Source organism: Theropithecus gelada, chromosome 20 (assembly GCF_003255815.1).
Source record: "Theropithecus gelada isolate Dixy chromosome 20, Tgel_1.0, whole genome shotgun sequence".
Classification (NCBI taxonomy): Eukaryota; Metazoa; Chordata; class Mammalia; order Primates; family Cercopithecidae; genus Theropithecus; species Theropithecus gelada.
Genome location: NC_037688.1, coordinates 25,347,382 through 25,369,374, shown reverse-complemented (window position 1 = coordinate 25,369,374; position 21,993 = coordinate 25,347,382). Strand labels below are relative to the sequence as shown.

The following is a 21,993-nucleotide window of genomic DNA, read 5'->3' as shown; positions in this document are numbered from 1 at the left end:
TATTTTTAGTAGAGACAGGGTTTCACCATGTTGGCCAGGCTGGTCTCGAACTACCGACCTCAGGTGATCCACCCGCCTCGACCTCCCGAAGTGCTGGGATTACAGGTGTGAGCCATCGTGCCCTGCCCACCCTGAACACACTTTTATCAGAGCACCAATGATACTTATATACAGATCTCCTGCCCAGTCTACCTAAGACCCTCAGGAGAAGGTTCCTTTTCTTATTCATCTTTGAAACCCTAGCACCTAGTGTAGTACCTGGCACAGGATAGAAAGCCATGTGTTCAAGTATAAAATGAGCACATTACAGGGGTTTCATAAATATTGCAGATGCAGGACAGGCACATCTGGGTTGATCCAATTCACATCATTTCAGGGAAAGTCACATTTCAGTATATTCAGAATCAACTAGGTTCAAATACAAAACCCATATCCAAAGAACGGGCACTATCAATATAGAAAATGTGTTTTTTCCTTTTTTCTTTTAAAGACAGAGTTTTGCTCTGCCACCCAGGCTGGAATGAAGTGGTGCAATCTCGGCTCACTGCAACCTTCACCTCCTGGATTCAAGCAATTCTTGTGCCTCAGCCACCTGAATAGCTGGGATCACAGCATGAGCTACCACACCAAGCTAATTTTTGTATTTTCAGTAGAGACAAGGTTTTGCCATGTTGTCCGGGCTGGTCTCGAACTCCTGGCCTTAAGTGATTTACCCGCCTCAGCCTCCCAAAGTGCTGGGATTATAGGCATGAGCCACCATGCCCAGCCTCAGAAAACTTAATTCTTACTTATTTGTTTATCGAGACAGGGTCTTACTCTGTCACCCAGGCTGAAAAGAAGTGGTGGGACCATGGCTCACTGCAACCTTGACCTCCTGAGCTCAGCCGATCCTACTGCCTCAGCTTCCTGAATAGCTAGGATTACAGGCACGCACCAGGATGCGTGACTAAAGAAAATGTAATTCTTTTTTTTACCTCTACCCACAAGGACATATGGAGAAAATGTAATTCTTAAATGCTACTTACATTAAGAGCAGTATGTTAATAACAATACTGGGCCGGGCGTGGTGGCTCACGCCTGTAATACCAGCACTTCGGGAGGCCGAGGCGGGTAGATCACGAGGTCAGGAGATCGAGACCACAGTGAAACCCCATCTCTACTAAAAATACAAAAAATTAGCTGGGTGTGGTGGCGGGCGCCTACAATCCCAGCTACTCGGGAGGCTGAGGCAGGAGAATGGCGTGAACCTGGGGTGTGGAGCTTCCAGTGAGCCAAGATCACGCCACTGCACTCCAGCCTGGGCAACAGAGTGAGACTCCGTCTCAAAAAAAACAAAAAAACCCCACAATACTTAGTAATTATAAAACACACAGTTAAAAACAGATGTTTGTTGGCCGGGTGCGGTGGCTCACACCTGAAATCCCAGCACTTTGGGAGGCCGAGGCGGGCGGATCACGAAGTCAAGAGATTGAGACCACCCTGGCCAACATGGTGAAACCCTGTCTCTACTAAAAACACACACACGGCCGGGCGCGGTGGCTCAAGCCTGTAATCCCAGCACTTTGGGAGGCCGAGACGGGCGGATCACGAGGTCAGGAGATCGAGACCATCCTGGCTAACCCGGTGAAACCCCGTCTCTACTAAAAAATACAAAAAACTAGCCGGGCGAGGTGGTGGGCGCCTGTAGTCCCAGCTACTCGGGAGGCTGAGGCAGGAGAATGGCGTAAACCCGGGAGGCGGAGCTTGCAGTGAGCTGAGATCCGGTCACTGCACTCCAGCCTGGGCGACAGAGCGAGACTCTGTCTCAAAAAAAAAATAAAAATAAAAATAAAAATAAAAATAAAAAATAAAAAATAAAAAATAAAAAAAAATAAAAACACACACACACAAAAAAAGTAGCCGGGCATGGTGGTGGGTGCCTGTAGTCCCAGCTACTCGGGAGGATCAGGCAGGAGAATGGTGTGAACCCAGGAGGCAGAGCTTGCAGTGAGCCGCCGAGATCATGCCACTGCACTCCATCTTGGGCAACAGAGCAAGACTCCGTCTCAAAAAAAAAAAAAAAAAAAAAGAATAGACGCTTTTGGCCAGGCGCAGAGGCCCTTGCCTGTAATCCCAGCACTTTGGGAGGCCGAAGTGGACAGATCACAAGGTCAGGAGATTGAGACCATCCTGGCTAACAAGGTGAAACCCCATCTCTGCTAAAAACACAAAAATTAGCCAGGCATGGCAGTGGGCGCCTGTAGTCCCAGCTACTCGGGAGGCTGAGGCAGGAGAATGGTGTGAACCTGGGAGGCAGAGCTTGCAGTGAGCCAGGATTTTACCACGGCACTACAGCCTGGGCAACAGAGCAAGACTCCATCTCAAAAAAAGAAAAAGAATAGACGCTTTTGGCTGGGTGCAGTGGTGCATGCCTATAATCCCAGCACTCTGGGAGGCCGAATTGGGTGGATCACCTGAGGTCAGGAGTTTGAGACCAGCCTGGCCAACATGGCAAAACCTCATCTCTACTAAAAATACCAAAATTAGCTGGGCATGGGGGTGGACACCTGTAATCCCAGCTACTCGGCAGACTGAGGCAGGAGAATCGCTTGAACCTGGGACGGGGAAGTTGCAGTCAGCAGAGATCGCGCCACTGCACTCCAGCCTGGGCAATGCAGTGAGACTGTCTCAAAAATAAATAATCTTCTTAACAAACTGGCAAATCTAAAGAAGTGTTTCCTTGAGGACTGTGAACTGCTCTAGCAAATTAATGGAACCCAAGAAAGAGGTCGTGGGAATCTCAACTTGAAGCCAGTTGGTTAGAAGCTCTGAAGGACTGGGCTTGTGACTGGTAGGACAGATGGGTGGGACTGAACCCTAAACGTGTGGGATCTGACACCATCTTGGGTAGATGGTGTTGGAACTGAACTGGAGGACACCTAGCTGGTATCCACCGTTTGGTGTGTGGGGAAAATCCCTCCACCCCATCTTTGGTCACGAAAGTCTTCTCTTTTTTTTGAGATGGAATCTCACCCTGTCACCAGGCCAGAGTACGGCGGCATGATCTCGGCTCACTGCAACTTCCACCTCCCGGGTTCAAGCGATTCTCCTGCCTCAGCCTCCCGAGTAGCTGGGACTATAGGCGTGCGCCACCACGCCCAGCTAATTTTTGTATTTTCAGTAGAGATGGGATTTTACCATGTTGGTCAGGATGGTCTCGATCTCTTGACCTTGCGATCTGCCCACCTCAGCCTCCCAAAGTGCTGGGATTACAGGCTGAGCCACTGGACCCAGCCACGTAAGTCTTCTTTTGTGTTGATGGTGGTAGTTGTGTGAAAGCAAAGGAAAAACCTGGGCTTGAGAGTTTTTCCCTACACAAATACGACAAGGACAAAGTAAGAAGGATTGCAGAGCTGTTCTATAGCTCAAATGTATTGCTTCTCAAATGTATCCACTATAGAACCTATACAAAGAGAACTTCTCACCCTCAGGCACTCATGCCTCATTTTGTTGAAGACCTGTGTTATCTTAATCATACAGTTTTCATTCTGCTCCAAAAATGTGTTTTAATATTACAATATTTTTATATATATATATTTTTGAGACAGGGTCTTCCTCTGTCACCCAGGCTAGAGTGCAGTGGTGTGATCTTGGCTCACTGCAACCTCTGCCTGCCTCCTGGTTCAGGTGATTCTCCTGCCTCAGCCTCCCGAGTAGTTGGGATTACAGGCACGCACTACCATATCCAGCTAATTGTTTTTTTTTTGGTTTTTTTTGTTTTTTTGAGACAGTCTCGCTCTGTTGCCTGGGCTGGAGTGCAATGATCTTGGCTCACTGCAACCTCCACCTCCCGGGTTCGAGCAATTCTCCTGCCTCAGACTCCCAAGAAACTGGGATTACAGGTGCCCGCCACTACACCTAGCTAATTTTTTGTATTTTTAGTAGAGACGGGGTTTCACCATGTTGGCCAGGTTGGTCTCGAACTCCTGACTTCGTGATCCACCCACCTCGGCCTCCCAAAGTTCTGGGATTACAGGCATGAGCCATCACGCCTGGCTTTTTTTTTTTTTTTGCGGGGGCGGGGAGGAGGCGGACAAAGTCACTCTGTCGCCCAGAGCGGAGTGCAGTGGCACAATCCTGGCTCACTGTAACCTCCGCCTCCCAGGTTTAAGCAATTCTCCTGTCTCAGACTCCCAAGTAGCTGAGATTACAGGCACCCACCACCACACCCGGCTAGTTTTTGTATTTTTAGTCGAGATGGGGTTTCACCATGTTGGCCAGGCTGGTCTGGAACTCCTGACCTTAAGTGATCCGCCTTCCTTGGCCTCCCAAAGTACTGGGCGTGAGCTACGTGCCCGGCCAATATTTAGTATTTAATCACTTACCAGTTAAATTACTTAACTCAGCACCTCCTCAATGAGCATAACTGAAGTTCTAAGAAGACGGGTCATGTCTATCTTGTGACTCCAAGTAATCTGAAATCATACCACCTGATTCCCTAAGAGTATTCATATCCCAATTTGAGAAACAGGGATCTAAGCAATTAAGCTAGTCATAACACTTGAAAATGATTAACATGTTCCTATAAACCCATTCCCTAAACTCTTAAAGCTTAGATTTCTCAATAGTTTTAAAATCAGCATTATTTCTTTTTTCAGCAACTTATTAGTATGCACTCTGTGTCAACACTCCTGAAAGAACCTGCAGGGCATAAGTTATTTCTGGAGCGACAGAATACTCCCACAGACCTTGTACTTCCCATCTAGCAGGAAAACAAGTTGCCCATTTGGAAAATAAAGGTTTGAAGAATAACAAACTTTCATTCCTATTCCCTTCTCTTTATTTGCTCCAGGCAGAGCTTGTAAGAAAAATCTCAGTAGTCATTTAGATGATTCATTCATATAAGCTTATCTAATCTTGGCATTTGTAATTTCCACTTCTACATTCCTTTTTGCCATTACCCATGTACAATTAAATTATTTTCACATTTTTCTAAGGTCTAAAAAAGATGTGCTTTCTGATACCGTGAGAAGAGATAATTTTTACAACCAGAATCCCACTTTGTTGTTTATGAGATCCCAAAGCACAGCAGATTCCAGTATTTATAAGAGGCCTGTTCCAAGTTCCATATAATATCCATTATATTTTATAGCAGAAATTATAGGCTAAATTAAAATAATAATTATTGTCACTCTCTGATGCAAAATGGGCAATAAGCTAGGCTAACTCAAATTATGACAATTTTTATCCAGGATACCAGGTTACCCAATAACAGGATTCCATCTGTTTCTCATCAAAATTACAAGTAGCCACAGATCATAGACTTTCTTTTCAGTTCATTTGCCAATAATCAAAATATACATTTCAAGGGTTTCTACAGAAAAGAAACCACAATTTCCTGAGATCTTTCTATGTACATGTTCAGAATAGTACTTAACGCTTTACAAAACACATTCTCATTAAATCTGAGAATAGTCTCTGAGATTGGTGGTGTTATTCTCTCACAAGTGAGGACTACAGGAGTAGACAGGTTAAAGTAACTTGCCCTATTATTACCCAGCTAATATATCATCGTTAAGAGTTTCAAACCCAGGACTCTGATTATGAAGCCTGTATGCTCTCAATCACCTGATTCCTGCATCCTCTATACCCAAGAATTAGCCAACAAATCCTCTAACTCCAGGAGGGTTATATTACTACCATTTTTAAGATAGAAAAAAATGGAAATAGCACTTACCTCTCCGTGGCTGCAAAGTCAGTTTGAGGAGGGAAAACAGAATCCAGCTCTCAAGCCCCTGGTCAGCAATCCATCCACTAGTGCATCTTGTTCTTTGGCTTCAGGTCCGTAATCATTCTAAAAGAAAAGCATAAATCATTTTGTGAAACACTCAATTCATACAAATACACATAGATTATACAAAATAAAATGAGGGAAAACTGAAGACAGAAAAAATTGGGAAAGAAACAAAACACCTGTTAATGTCATGTCACTAACTGAGCCATTCCATAAATGTCCACCATCAAGCCAATAACGAAACATTCACTTATTTTTCCACACGTTTGCTAAATATATAAATGACTAAAGATTTGTAAGTAGCAAAATGGTACTCTAGGCTCACACCAGTAATCCTAACACTTTGGGAAGCCAGGGTGGGAGACTCGCCCAAGAGTTTGAGGCTGTAGTGAGCTGAGACTGTGCCACTGCATTCCAGCCTGCTTGACAAAGTGAGAGATCTTGTCCCCTCTAAAACAACAACAACAACAACAACAACAAAACTCCACTGCAATATTGCAACCAAATAACGGCACACACACTCAAAACTCCAAAAAATTAATTCTTGGCCGGGTGCGGTGGCTCACACCTGTAATCCCAGCACTTTGGGAGGCTGAGGCAGGTGGATCACGAGGTCAGGAGATCAAGACCATCCTGGCTAACATGGTGAAACCCCGTCTCTACTAAAAATACAAAAAAATAAAAAAATTAGGCCGGACGCAGTGGCTCACACCTGTAATCCCAGCACTTTGGGAGGCTGAGGCAGGGGGATCACAGGGTCAGGAGATTGAGACCATCCTGGCTAACAAGGTGAAACCCTGTATCTACTAAAAATACAAAAATTAGCTGGGCTTGGCGGCGTGCGCCTGTAGTCCCAGCTGCTGGCGAGGCTGAGGCAGGAGAATGGAGTGAACCCGGGAGGCAGAGCTTGCAGTGAGCCGAGATCACACCACTGTACTGCACTGCACTCCAGCCTGGGCAACAGAGCGAGATTCCATCTCAAAAACAAACAAACAAAAAAAAAATTAGCCGGGCGTGGTGGCAGGCACCTGTAGTCCCAGCTACTCGGGAGGCTGAGGCAAGAAAATGGCATGAACCCGGGAGGCGGAGCTTGCAGTGAGCCGAGATCGTGCCACTGCATTCCAGCCTGGGCAACAGAGTGTGACTCCGTCTCAAAAAAAAATAAATACATAACAATAATAATAATTCTTATGGCTGCAGTAATGGCCCTCTAACAGTCTATTTCCGTATCTTCAGCAAGCAGCAGTCTTACTGATTAAGTTTGTTCATGCCACAACTAAAGGCTATGCTTTCCAGTTTAGTAAGATAACTGAGGAGGCCGAGTAAAGTGGGTGGATCACCTGAGGTTAGGAGTTTGAGAACAGCCTGAACTACATGGTGAAACCCCATCTCTACTAAAAGTACAAAAATTAGCCAGGCATGGTGGCGCACACCTGCAATCCCAGCTACTCAGGAGGCTGAGGCAGGAGAATTGCTTGAACCCAGGAGCTGGAGGTTGGAGTGAGCCGAGATCACGCCACTGTACTCCAGCCTGGGCAACAGAGCAAGATTCCGTCTTTAAAAAACTGGCAGAAGGAGCTTTTATTGAGCTTTGAAAATCCTAGAAGCGAGGCGGGAGGATAGCTTGAGCCCAGGAGTTCGAGACCTGCCTGGGTAATATAGCAAGACCCCGTTCTCCACAAAAAGGAAAAAAAAAAAGAAAAAAAAAAAAAAAAAAAAGAAAATCCTAGAAGCAGAGCAATTAAACAGTTTTTTTAGTCAAATAATGGAATACTTTGTTAGATGGCATCTTTTCACCCTAAATTACAAAATGAACTGTCAAGCTTCGAGCAAAGGTAGAGTAGAACCTATGTCTAGAGAGAGAGAAAAAAAAAAAAAAGCAAATCCCAGGCCAGGCATAATGAATGGCTCACACCTGTAATCCCAGCACTTTGGGAGGCCAAGGTGGGCAGATCACGAGGTAAAGAAATTGAGACCATCCTGGCCAACATAGTGAAACCCTGTCTCTACTAAAAATACAAAAATTAGCTGGGCATGGTGGCACGAGCCTGTAGCCCTAGCTACTCATACTCAGGAGGCTGAGGCAGGAGAATCGTTTGAACCCAGGAGGCAGAGTTGCAGTGAGCCAAGATCGTGCCACTGCATTCCAGCCTGGCGACAGAGTGAGACTTTGTCTCAAAGAAACAAAAAAAGAAAATCCCAAGTGAAATAAACAGCTAAATTTGAATTAAGTGTTTCCAAATAGGCTGGGGAAAGTGGCTCACACCTGTAATCCCAGCACTTTGGGAAGCCAAGGCGGGCAGATCATGAGGTCAAGGGTTCGAGACCAGCCTGACCAACATGGTGAAACCCTGTCTCTACTAAAAAAACACAAAAATTAGCCAGACATAGTGGTGCACGCCTGTTATCCCAGCTACTGAGGAGGCTGAGGCAGAAGAATTGCTTGAATCCAGGAAGCAGAGGTTTCAGTGAGCTGAGATCGCACCACTGCACTCCAGCCTGGGTGACAGAGCAAGACTCAGTCCCCAAAAAAAAAAAAAAAAAAAAAAAAGTTTCCAAATAATATGGCCAGGTGTGATGGCTCACACCAGCAATCCCAGCACTTTGGGAGGCCATGGTAGAGGACTGCTCAAGCCTAGGAGTTTGAAGCCAGTTGGGGCACCGTGGCTCATGCCTGTAATCCCAGCACTTTGGGAGGCCGAGCCAGGTGGATCATGAGGTTAGGAGTTCAAGACCACCCTGGCCAACGTGGTGAAAAAACCCGGTCTCTACTAAAGATACAAAAACTAGCTGGGCATGGTGGCACACGCCTGTAATCCCAGCTTCTCAGGAGGCTGAGGCAGGAGAACTGGTTGAACCTGGAAGACGGAGGTTGCGGTGGGCCATCATCGCGCCACTGCACTTCAGCCTGGGTGACAGAGCAAGACTTCGTCTCAGGGAAGAAGAAGAAAAAAAAAGGCCAGGCACGGTGGCTCACGTCTGCAGTCCGAGCACTTTGGGAGGTTGAGGTGGGTGGATAACCTGAGGTCAGGAGTTCCAGACCAGCCTGGCCAACATGGTGAAACCCTGTCTCTACTAAAAATACAAAAATTAGCTGGACACGGTGGCAGGCACCTGTAATCCCAGCTACTTGCGAGGCTGAAGCAGGAGAATCACTTGAACCTGGGAGGCCGAGTTTGCACTGAGCCCAGAACATGCCACTGCACTCCAGCCTGTGCGACCGAGCAAACTCCATCTTAAAAAATATATATATATGCACACATATACACATATATATACACACACGTGTGTGTGTGTGTGTGTGTATATACACATATATATAAGCCAGGCATGGTGGTGTGTGCCTGTGGTCCCGGCTACTTGGAAGGCTGAGGTTGGAGGATCACTTGGGGGAGGTGGGGGACAAGTCTGCAGTGAGCCATGATCACACCACTGCACTGCAGTGCGGGCAACAGGGTGACAACCTGTCTCAAAAGAAAAAAAAAAAAGCCCAGTATGGTGGCTCACAGCTGTAATGTCAACACTTTGGGAAGCTGAGGTGGGAGACTTGCTTGAGCCCAGGAGTTCAAGACCAGCCTGAGCAACATAGTAGGATCCTGTCTCTACAAAAAAATTTTTAAAAATCAGCTGGGCATGGTGGCACATGCCAATAGTATCAGCTACTTGGGAGGCTGCAGCAGGAAGACTGCTTGAGCCCAGGAGTTCAAGGTTGCAGTGAGCTATGATCATGCCACTGCACTCTAACCTGGGCAACAGAGTAAGACCCTCCCTCAATTAAAATGTATTTTTAAAAAAGTTTCCAAACAATTTGGCATATGAGGTACATCTTCTAAGAGGAAATCCATCTCACAATTAGCTAAACTCCACAAAACTAACTCTTAGATGAAGCTAGTCTCCTCTGTTGAGAGACAATTTTTAGTAACAGAAACAGGTGATGAGCGTAGTTAGTCCAAGCAACACTTCTGTATTGAAGTCCGTTATTATTACTAGCATACCTCAAAGGGAATGAAATTTTCTGCCCCCAAAAATTCCAAGAGTGACCAAAAACAAGGATCACGTGTGAAAGAATATCATCCTAACCCTGATCTTTGGACTGTATTTTGGCAATCTATATGCAGTGCCACACCTTTGCATTCAAATATTAAATCACTGAGAAAATGCACAAAGATACTAGCAGGGAAGATACAAAGACAGACTACACAAAGTTTACAGGTGTTTAAAAAAAATGGGCTGGGCACAGTGGCTCACACCTAATCCCAGAACTTTGGGAGACCAAGGCAGACAGATTGCTTGAGCCCACGAGTTTGAGACCAGCCTAGGTAGGCAACATGACAAAAACCTGTCTCTAGAAAAAATTAGTCCCAGCTACCCAGGAAGCTGAGGTGGCAGGATCATTTGAGCCAGGGAGGTGGAGGCTGCAGCGAGCTGTGATCACACCACTGCACTCCAGTCTAGGTAAAAGAGCAAGACCCTGTCTTAAAACAAACAAAACAAAACAAAAAAACCCCACAGGCTGGGCGTGGTGGCTCACACCTGTAATCTCAGAACTTTGGGAGGCCAAGGCAGGCAGATCACAAGGTCAGGAGATCGAAACCATCCTGGTTAACACAGTGAAACCCAGCCTCTACTAAAAATACAAAACATTAGCCGGGCATGGTGGTGGGCGCCTATAGTCCTCCCAGCTACTCAGGAGGTTGAGGCAAGACAATGGTGTGAACCCAGGAGGCAGAGCTTGCAGTGAGCCAAGATCATGCCACTGCACTCCAGCCTGGGAGACAGAGCGAGACTCCATCTCAAAAAAAAAAAAAAAAAAAAAAAAAAAAACCCACAACAACAACAAAATAAATGCGGTAAGACAAATCTTTTTTTTTTTTTTTTTTTGAGACACAGTCTCACTCTGTCAACCAGGCTGGAGTGCAATGGCGCGATATCAACTCACTGCAACCTCTGCCTCCAGGGTTCAAGCGATTCTCCTGCCTCAGCCTCCTGAGTAGCTGGGATTACAGACACATGCCACCACGCCCAGCTATTTTTTGTGTTTTTAGTACAGATGGGGTCTCACCATGTTGGCCAGGCTGGTCTCAAACTCCTGACCTCAGGTGATCCGCCCGCCTCAGCCTCCCAAAGCGCTGGGATTACAGGTGTAAGCCACCATGTCCCACCTACAAATCTACACATCAGTTGAGAACCATGGCCTTCAAAGTTATACATTATTTGCCATTACTGTTCTTTTTTAAATCATAATGCATCTGAGTTGTTTGAAGAGGGGTCTAATTGTTGGCAAAACAGTCATCTGGAGCCAAGACAGGTAAATTAGGCAGACAGATGGTCTAGTTTTAAAAAATTAGGTGGATTCTATAACATAGATGATGTGGAGTGGTTGTGACAGCAGCAGCATCCCTGAAGCAAAAAAAAAGAGTCTCCAGAGGTGACTCTTGGCCAGCAAGCACCAGCCTACAAGGCTCTGCCCAAGATTCCACCCCAGGGCCTTAAATCAGCCACAAGTGGCTTCCACCAAGGAACTCCCCAAGCCACTCACAAGTCCCAGGTGAGTGCCCTCATTTGCATGTGTACTTTAAAATAAAACCCTAAAGCTCTTAGAATTTGAATGCATCTTAAGGATAACTTCACCTCCTAAATTCTTACATAGGTTGAATAGATCCCGCTAAAGTTAACCTTTACAACTACTCTTTTTTTTTTGAGATGGAGTCTCGCTCTGTTGCCCAGGCTGGAGTGCTGTGGTGCGATCTGGGCTCACTGCAACCTCCACCTTCTAGGTTCAAGCGATTCTCCTGCCTCAGCCTCCCTAGTAGCTTGGACTACAGTGCATGCCACCATGCCTGGCTAATTTTTTGTATTTTTAGTAGAGACAGGGTTTCACCGTGTTAGTCAGGATGGTCTCAATCTCCTGACCTCATGATTCACCCGCCTCGGCCTCCCAAAGTGTTGGGATTACAGGCGTGAGCCACCGCACCCAGCCAGAACTACTCTTAAATCGACAGTATTTTCTTATGTAAGCAAACATTCCTGTTTTAATCATCCTCCTATCACTGATTTAAATAATAGGTCCTGGCCTGGCGAGATGGCTCATGCCTGGAATCCCAGCACTTTGGGAGGCGGATGGATCATCTGAGGTCAGAAGTTCAAGACCAGCCTGGCCAACATCGTGAAACCCCGTCTCTACTGAAAATACAAAAATTAGCCGGGTGTGGTGGCGCGGGCCTATAATTCCTGCTACCTGGGAGGCGGAGACAGGAGAATTGCTTAAATCTGGGAGGCGGACGTTGCAGTGAGAAAAGATTGCACCACTGCCGCTCCAGCCTAGGCGGCAGAATGAGACTCCGTCTCAAAAAAAAAAAAAAAAAAAAAAGTCTTCTGGGTTACCCTGACATATCATTTCATCCTCAATTTATTCTCTCTGTAGATTTAGTTTTCTAATAAAAACAAAACAAAGTATGATTCCTGGCATATGGGAATTTCAAAGGATAGCAACTATGTGGAAAAGGTCTATCCCACTAAAAAAGCATAAATGATGTATAAACTCAAGAAGCCGATGACTGCATATGAAACAACCAAACCAAGAAGTAAAATATGGTCTATGGAGCACAGTACTAACCCGGGAAAACAAGCTTTACTCCTGGCTCAATTACACACCTGCTGTATTTTAATTTTTAACTCAATATTGAGCTTAAATAAAACATGCCACTTAACCACAATTTCAAAAGGAAAACAAAGTCACAAAAGAATGCAATAAATTACACAATTGGATTAATATATTAGATAATTAAAGGTGATTCTATTCCCAAGTCTATCAATCAACGCTACTGCATTTACTCATCCCAATTTTATTCAGGAAGAGGGGCAGCAGGAACATATTGCAGGGTTCCAAAAGGAGACGTAGAAAGCGTGCCTACGAAGAGGACTGCAGTGAGGAGCTACAGATTGAGATTACATACAGTGGACTGGACAACTTTGGTTAGGATCAGGCTGTTTAATTTCTTCATAAACTTAACATAGCTTCCTTCCTAAAAAGATGTTAATCCAGACTTTTTTTTCTCCAAAACAACCCAAACTGATATAGCCACTGCTGCACTGAACTATATTAAGGCACTAGAATATTTAAGGAAAAGCAAAAGACTCCCGCAATTCAACGGGAAGCTTTTTAGTGAAGAAAACTTAAGGACCGAATAAATTTAAATATATGCCCTGTTTAACCTCCTTTCCCACCTATGCGGACTTGGAGTTTTAACTTTCCTAGTTGATTGAAACTCAAAGTATGAAGACTACGTATGCGAGAATGTTTACTTAACGCTGAACTCGGGGCTACAGGAAGTCTCCTACTAAACAGTAGTTACATTAGGCGTAGATATTTATAAACCATCTGCAGCAAGTGACCCAGGATTCAATTACAACATCAACCCTCATATTTCATCGTATGGGCAAATTACCAGTCAAGAATAAATTCATTCTGCCCTACTGGCGCTCTAGATCGAGTTGCACAATCCCGGGGCAGAACCGCCTTCGCCTAGCCCTAGAGCATCAGGTACTAGTGTGAGGACATTTTAAAGCGGGAGGGAAACTCTAAGGACTCAGCCCATACTCCCAAATTCAGAAATTTGTCACGTCACTTGAGATCAGAGTGAAATTTAAGTTTCAGTCCCTTTGAGATCTCTGAGCGCACAGCCAGGTTGCCATCACTCCAAGGGGCTGGGGAGTCCGAACCCGGATGGATAAAAACTACTTGGTGCGGAACTCGCATCTTTTCCGCCCCCTGAGGGGGGCCCGCACCGGTCGGGTCCGGCCAGGAGCCCGGGCGCGAGTTTGGGGGCGCAGCGGGGGCGGCGAGCGCGCGTCCCCCCGCCCGCTCAGGCGGCGTAGAGGTGCGAGCAGCTCAGCCAGCCTTGCAGAGGGAGCTCTCGGCAGCTCTGGGGTCCCTCTGCTCGCAGCCGCTGCAGCGCCGCCTGCGCCACTCGGCGGAGACGGAGACCAGCGGCGGCGACGCGCGGACTGGGAGCGACCGCCGAGCAGCCAAGCAGCTGGGGAGGCACGCAGGGCGGCAGGGTAGGTTCCGGGGACGGGGCGGGCTGGAGGAGGGGCAGCCCGAGACGCGACGGCCAGGGCCCGACACCCATACGGCACCGGGACCTGGTTGAGCGCGCGGTGGCAGTGGGTCCGAACCCTTGAGCTAGGCGGGCGCCGAAGCCGGGACGCGGAGATAGCGTCTCAGCTGGTGCCACCCGCCACAGGAGGGGCGGAGGACACAGGACAGAGGGCGGGCCGCGGCCGGGCGATCGGCCGGCCAAGAACCGGCCTCGAGGGCAGAGACAAAGGAAGGAAAATGGAGTCGCCGGGCGCGCGGGCCTCTGCCTCTGCCGCCGCCCAAGGCCTAGCGCGCTGCCAGGAGGGAGGCCTAGCGGACGGGCGTGGGGGTGGGGGGGCGGCCAGGCCACGGCGGCGACGGGCAATGGCGGCGGCCGCGCCGCAGCAGGGACGGTAGAGGGAGACAAACACCCCCCGGCGGCGGCGCTGGCGCCGGGCTGCAGCCAGCGCCGACCGGAGCGGCCCCATCGTGACACCTAGAGGCGGCCCGCGAAACCTCCTCCACCCCGGGCCCCCTTACCTCCGCGCCACACCCCCCGCGGCGCCCGCTCCGCCGCCGCTCCACGGCTCCGGCCACCCGGCGTCTCCGGCGAGCTCCGCGCGTCCGCACCGGCTACCGCCGCCGCCGCTGCCGCCAAAGAAGCAGCTCCGCGCACGGTTTAATCGCTCCACAGGCTCGGACACAAAATGGCGGCGGCGCGGTGCAGTGCGCCTGCGTCGGCGCTGCCGGGGCCGCGGGTGCTGATAAGGGAAGGGACGGGTGGGGGGGCCGGCCGGGCGGCGAGTAGAGGGCGGGGGAGGAAAGGTGAGGGGAGGGGTTGGCGCAGGGCAGCATGGGAGGCGGCCCCGGGCGCCAACTTTCAAAAGCGGGCGCGATGGCGTCACGGGACGCGCCGCGAGTCGCGTCGTCACGCTGCACGCGCCCTTCCGCGCCCTCGCCGGGTCGCGCGTGGGCTCTGCCGGCGCCGCGGCGTCCCGGCTCCCGCTGGGTGGGGCTTCCTGGGCTGAGGCCGCCGCCCCTGGGCGGTGCCGGATCCAGTCCGCTTGACCTGATTCCCCAGCTGCTGTCTCCGGCCCCTTGAACCCGTACAGGGTTGGGGAAATGGGGGGTGGCTGGAGGAAGCGCGCGCGGGGCCGGCCAGTGGAGCAGAGGAGGCTCCTGGGCCCGGCCCCGCCCAGTCTCCGCCCCAGCCAGGCCCGACCCGCCTTCCGAACGTCTCACAGCTGCCCGCCACCGAGTAAGGCCGGGTCGGTTCCCGCGCGCTCCTAGCTCCGTCCTCGCGAGCGACGGCTGGAAAGGCTGTCCTTGCTCAGCGGCTTTTGATGATCTCTCCGCCCTAGAAGAGGGCCACCTAAAAGCGGGTGCGAGAGAAGAGTAGGAGGGCTTCCTCTGGGTGTCCCCAAGCCACCTCAGCCCGGAGAGGCAGCGGAAGACCAGACTTGATGCTTTAACACGATCATAGCAGTCGCCTTATTTACCGAAAGGTCTTTCTGTATTTAGCATTGAAACGTACCTTTCTTGTCTGTACGGGAGAGCTGTTCTCTGTGAGCGGAGGCATTCAGTCCCACCCCTCCCCAGGAGGCGCCTACGGACCCTTCCCAACCTGCAGTCAAGTTGACCAAGAACTGACTGCAAGGTGCTGGTGGCTCTGGGAGGAGAGCCTTTTGGTACTTACAGGGAATATGATTCTTCCATTAGATATCAAATGGACCCAGCATCTAGGGAGCAGCTTCTGCCCCATCCAGCTGACCGTTCCGTTGTGAGAATGCTGGCCCAATAACAGATACTCTGTTTTTTTTTTTTCCCTAAAGGAATAAAAAAATCTGTATTTGTAAGATGTCAAATCTCCAGAGTTTTTAGATGTTAGCAACTGAATCAGATGCTTTTAAACTTCATGAGCTGATTAAACCACACAGATGAGCTGTCAGTTTACGACCCCTGGCTTGGCTTGAAGGAAAGAGTGAAGAGAAATTCCATAGCCAAATCCTGGGGCACTCCAATATTGGGAGGGTAATGGATAAGGAGTCTGAAAGGGAGCATCTAGGAAGTCATGAAATCTAGCGCTGAGTTGTGGAATCCCTGGGCAGAGAAGGTTTCAGGTAGGAGGCATCCGCTGAGCAGTGTGATAAACTTGGGCCAGAGATATGGCTGTTGGATTGGGTCACCTTGCAAGTCACTGGAGAATGTCATTGATGGCCTTGGCTTGATTGATGTGGGTATATCAGGGAGGTGGACCTGACCGGATTGGGTTGAAGAGTGACCAGGAAAGTGAGGAAATGGAGACAGCACATGTATGCAATTTGAGAGAGGTTTTGCTGTGAAGGGACCAGATAAGTTTGGGGATAGATAATAGAAAGAAGAGATGTTTTAAAAGATGCTACGGGCCAGGCGCGGTGGCTCGCCTGTTATCCTGGCACTTTGGGAGGCCAAGGCAGGTGAATCACTTGAGGTCGGGAGTTCGAGACCAGCCTGGCCAATATGGTGAAACCTCGTCTCTACTAAAAATACAAAAATTAGCTGGGCATGGTGGCACGTGCCTGTAATCCCAGCTACTTGGGAGGCTGAGGCTGGAGAATTGCTTGAACCCGGGAGGCAGAGGTTGCAGAGAGCCAAGATTGCGCCACAGCACTCCAGCCTGGGCAACAAAGCGAGACTCTATCTCAAAAAATAATAAAGATGGTAGGATTCCCAGAGCATGTTTATGTGCCGTTGGGAGGGATACAGTGGGGAAGAAAGATGGGTGATCCAGGAGAGAGAAGGCTTGCTTGACCCATATAGGAGTGAAATCCATGAGAAGATGTAAGGAAACAGGGAGGGTTGACCTTGGAGAGGAACAGGGATGTTTCCATTCATGATAAGGGCAACAAAAGTGAAGACAGATGCAAATGCAGGGGAGAGGGAAGGCAAGTCCTTAACAGGATTGCCTTGGTGGCACTGGGTGCTCATCTGAGGTTTGTGATCATAACGTTAAAGGTAAACCAGTTGGCCCAGTGTGTTCGTTTTTCTCTAACATTCAGCTGCTTGGGTACAGACATGAAGAAAAGCGATAGTATAGCTTCTCAACACCAGGACCCAAGTTTTCTCCTTTTTTTTTTGAGACGGAGTTTCGCTCTTATTGCCCAGGCTGGAGTGCAGTGGTATGATGTCGGCTCACCACAACCTCCACCTACTGGGTTCAAGCGATTCTCCTGCCTCATCCTCCTGAGTAGCTGGGATTACAGGCATGCGCCACCACCCCGACTAATTTTGTATTTTTAGTAGAGATGGGGTTTCTCCATGTTGGTCAGGCTGGGCTTGAACTCCCGACCTCAGGTAATCCGCCCGCCTCGGCCTCCCAAAGTGCTGGGGATTACAGGCACGAGCCACCGCACCCGGCAAGTTTTCTCATTTCTAATCCCAGTTACTTACCTTATACCATTAGATACTATTTTAGGAATGTGTAAGTATTTGGAAAATTTACACCTGACCCTTCTTTTTGTAGAAACCAAGTTATCCCATTTGCCTCTTATGTACACATTAGGACTCAGACATAAAGAAAAGACAAACTTAGAGGAAAATTACCAAACAGATGCCTCTGGAATACTTGCATTTTGCACTCTCCTCAGCCCAAATAGCTCCTGGTATACTTAGGAACTTATGTATTAAAAACAAAAAAGCTGACTTTCACATAGGGAGACCCTGTTTATACAAAAAAATTTAAAAATTAGCTGAGTGTGGTGGCATATGACTGTGGTCCCAGCTACTTGGGAGGCTGAGGTGGGAGTATCGCTTGAGCCCAGGAGGTCAAGGCTACAGGGAGCCATGTGTGTGCCACTGTACTCCAGCCTGGGTGATGAAGCAAGACCCTGTCTCAAAAAAATAAAAAATAGGCCAGGCACAGTGGCTCATGCCTGTAATCCCAGCACTTTGGGAGGCAAAGGTAGGTGGATCACTTGAGCCCAGGAGTTTGAGACCAGCCTGGGTAACATGGCAAAATCCCATCTTTACAAAAAATTAACTGAACGTGGTGGTGTGCACCTGTAGTCCCAGCTACTTGGGAGGCTGAGGCAGGAGGATCACTTGAGCCTAGGAGGTTGAAGCTGCAGTGAGCCCTGATTGCACCACTGTATTCTAGCCTGAGTGACAGAGCAAGACATGGTCTCAAAGATTAAAAAAAAATTAAAAGCTGACTTGCATTTAAACTTTAGATTTTCTTTCTAGTAACATTAATAAGCTAATTAGTTCACTTTCTCTTAAGATTTTACCTCAAATCATCTTCCTTTTTTTTTTCCCCCTTTTCTTTTGTGGAGATGAGGTCTCACTGTGTTTCCCAGGCTGGTCTCAGGCTTAAGCAATTCTGTCTTGGCCTTCCAAAGTGCTGGGATTATAGGTGTAAGCCACCACACCTGTCCCCATCTTCTTTAAGAGTAGACTACAACAACACCTTCTAAAGCTTTCATATAGGCAAATATGAAGTAGTGGGTTGATTATTTTATTTTATTTTGTTTTGTTTTATTTTATTTTATTTTTAGATGTAGTCTTACTCTGTCACCTGGGCTGGAATGCAGTGGCTTGATCTCAGCTCGCTGCAACTTCTACTTCCTGGGTTCAAGCAATTCTGCCTCAGCCTCCTGAGTAGCTGGGACTACAGGTGTGCACTACCACTCCTGGATAATTTTTTATATTTTTAGTGGAGACTGGGTTTCACCATATTGGCCAGGCTGGTCTCGAACTCCTGATCTCAGGAGATCTGCCCACCTCAGCCTCTCAAAGTCTTGGGATTACAGAGGTAAGCCACCACACCCAGCCTGAGGCAGTGGATTTAGAGGGAAAAAAAAACCTCCGCTATATTTATGATTATATTTACAACTATATATTAATTATATTTACAACTCTATGATCTCTGAGGCATCAAAAGTCAGGAATGGGGTCCAAGTGGCCTTGGAGGCTGCTTTCTGAAGACAAGGACCCTATGTACTGCTCTCACATAGGGCTGAGAAAATGCGAAGGATCACTAAGGAAGGAAGAAAATAAAATATTTTCTGGCTGGGCACAGTGACTCACACCTATAATCCTAGCACTGTGGGAGGCCGAGGCAGGCGGATCACCTGAGATCAGGAGTTTGAGACCAGCTTGGCCAACATGGTGAAACCCTATTTCTATTGGAAATATAAAAATTAGCCAGGTGTGGTGGTGCGCCTGTAGTCCCAGCTACTTGGGAGGCTGAGGCAGAATTGCTTGAACCTGGGAGGCGGAGGTTGCAGTGAGCCAAGATTGCGCCACTGTATACCACCCTGGATGACAGAGCAAGACTTCATCTCAAAAATAAATAAATAAAATATTTTCTTCTCTTTATGGTAAATCATGATGTGTCCTACTTTATGGAGTCAGCTCCAAAGACGAACAGAAGGCCAAACAAAAGGGATAGGATGTTTGAGGCTGGAAAGAAGCAAGCTGAGGGAAAATATGATGAGAGGCTGTGAAACAGTTGAGGTGATAAAAATAAAGCTAGGCCGGGTATGGTGGCTCACACCTGTAATCCCAGCACTTTCAGAGGCTGAGGTGGGCGGATCACAAGGTCAAGAGATCGAGACTATCCTGGCCAACATGGCGAAATCCCGTCTCTACTAAAAATACAGAAATTAGCTGGACGTGGTGGCAGGTGCCTGTAGTCCCAGCTACTCAGGAGGCTGAGGCAGGAGAATCGCTTGAACCTGGGAGGCGGAGGTTGCAGTGAGCCGAGATCGCACCACTGCACTCCAGCCTGGGGACAGAGCGAGACTCTGTCTTAAAAAAAAAAAAGAAAGATCTGGCCCTGAGCCTCACATACAGAGCCAGAAACCCAATGTGGTTTGTACCGTAAGAGCAGATTCCTTCCTCAGGGACTTGTCAGGTGCATAGGCACTTGCTAGATAAGCAGAGTGCTGTTAGCAACAGGCAAGTAGACCATTGTCCCCGTGCTGGCGAAAGGCATATCGATCCCCTATAGGAGAGCATCCTGGGAAGCCAAATTACTAGAAATATTTGATGAGCAGTTAATTAGATTAAGCAGTGTTAGTCATATAACTTAAATGTTTAATGTCACCCTCTCTGGATGCTGGAATTAGATTGTTTGGGATTCAAGTCTAGTTTTGGTTTCTTATTAGCTGTGTGGTCTCTGTTGAATTAGTAACAACTCAACTATAAGTTTGTCTTCTATAAAATGGGATGATAGGTCGGGTGTAGTGGCTCATGCCTGTAATCCCAGCACTTTGGGAGGCCAAGGCAGGCGGATCACCTATGGTCAGGAGTTCAAGACCAGCCTAGCCAACATGGTGAAACCCTGTCTCTACAAAAATACAAAAATTAGCCAGCTACCATGGTGGGTGCCTGTAATCCCAGCTACTCAGGAGGCTGAGGCGGGAGAACTGCTTGAACCTGGAAGGCAGGGGTTGCAGTGAGCCAAGATCACGCCACTGCACTCTAGCCTGGGCAACAGAGGAGACTCGGTCTCAAAAAAAATAAATAAGGCCGGGCGCGGTGGCTCAAGCCTGTAATCCCAGCACTTTGGGAGGCTGAGACGGGTGGATCACAAGGTCAGGAGATCGAGACCATCCTGACTAACCCGGTGAAACCCCGTCTCTACTAAAAAATACAAAAAACTAGCCGGGTGATGTGGCGAGCGCCTGTAGTCCCAGCTACCCGGGAGGCTGAGGCAGGAGAATGGCGTGAACCTGGGAGGCGGAGCTTGCAGTGAGCCGAGATCGTGCCACTGCACTCCAGCCTGGGCAACAGAGCGAGACTCCGTCTCAAAAAAAAAAATAAAAATAAATAAATAAATAAATAAATAAAATGGGATGATAATTGTGCTTGATACAGCCGTAAGGATTAGACAAGAAAATGCAAGTAAAACTTTTTTATTTTTATTTTTTGGAGACAGGGTCGCATTGTCCACTGTCACCCAGGCTGGAGTGTGGAGTGCAGTGGCGAACTCTGCTCACTGCAAACTTTGCCTCAGGCTTCCGAGTTGCTGGGACTATAGGCGAGTGCCAACACACCTAGCTAAGTTTTTTTGTTTTTTGTAGAGATGGGGGGTCTTACTATGTTGCCCAGGCTGGTCTCGAACTCCTGGTGTGAAGCAATCCTTCTACGTCAACCTCCCAAAGTGCTGGGATTACAGGCATGAGCCACTGCACCCGGCCGGAAATCATTATCCTATAATTCTCAGAACAATTGTATTTCCAAGATCTTCCTTGGCTCCTATTATTACCCCTGTAAAGCTTGCAACGATTATGATCATTTACTTGTTTTTTAAAAAACTCTTTAATCAAGATAATCAACAAATGAAGGGGAGACGTGTTGATTTTCTAAGATACAATGGGCAGGAATCTTCCTGCCCTATCTGGGGTAAGGCCTAAAGTTACATGTGAACACTCCTGTTTTCTCTATACCTATTGAGAACATGTGTGAGACATGATGCAGCTCACCAAGTAATTGTTGAATACCTGCTGTGTGCAGCTTCCTGTTCTAGGCACTGGAGATTCAAAGATGACTCACGATGTGTTTCCTGCCCTTGGACTCAAAATTTAACTAGTAAAACTGGTGAAAACAAACACATAAAAAATTAATGCAATAATTGTTATAGTGGAAAGAAATGAGCTCACAGCTAAAGGAGTAAATCACTCCAGGAGTATCTCATTTCAGCTGGGTCTAAAGGATTAACAAGGCATTAACAAGTGACACAAGACATGTAAGGTGAAGAGCCATGATCAAAGGCATAAAAGTCTACAAGAATATTTGGGGGACAGCAAGTCATCTTACACCATTGGATGAGGGTGTAGAGTAGTGATGCTAAACTTTTAAAGACATTTGGAAAGCTTTCATTGTCTACCAACATAAACCACCAAGCGTAACCACTTCTAACATTTTAATTTTTTTTTTTTTTTTTTTTACCCAAGATGGAGTCTTGCTCCGTTGCCCAGCCTGGAGTGCAGTGGTGCAATCTTGTCTCACTGCAACCTCTGCCTCCCAGGTTCAAGTGATTCTCCTGCCTGAACCTCTCAAATTTCTGTGATTACAGGCACGCACCACCATGCCCGGCTAATTTTTGTATTTTTGGTAGAGATGGGGTTTCACCATGTTGGCCAAACTGGTCTCAATC

At 47.8% G+C, this 21,993-nt stretch overlaps 1 protein-coding gene across 3 annotated transcripts in view; it reads right to left on the bottom strand.

Annotated features, from left to right (window-relative positions):
• The window catches only part of CTCF (CCCTC-binding factor), an 82,501-nt gene extending 66,706 nt beyond the window's left edge, over positions 1-15,795 (bottom strand). For 2 of the 3 annotated variants that reach the window (XM_025370220.1, XM_025370222.1), the window contains exons 1-2: positions 14,394-15,795; positions 5,717-5,833 (exon numbers count right to left, since the gene is read on the bottom strand). The gene's annotated coding sequence lies outside the window, so the exon portion shown is untranslated. Of the gene's footprint in view, positions 1-5,716; positions 5,834-6,142; positions 6,211-14,393 lie in introns of those variants that run through there. The other variant, XM_025370221.1, reaches the window with a different exon arrangement.
• Between the last annotated feature and the right edge of the window lie 6,198 nt (positions 15,796-21,993).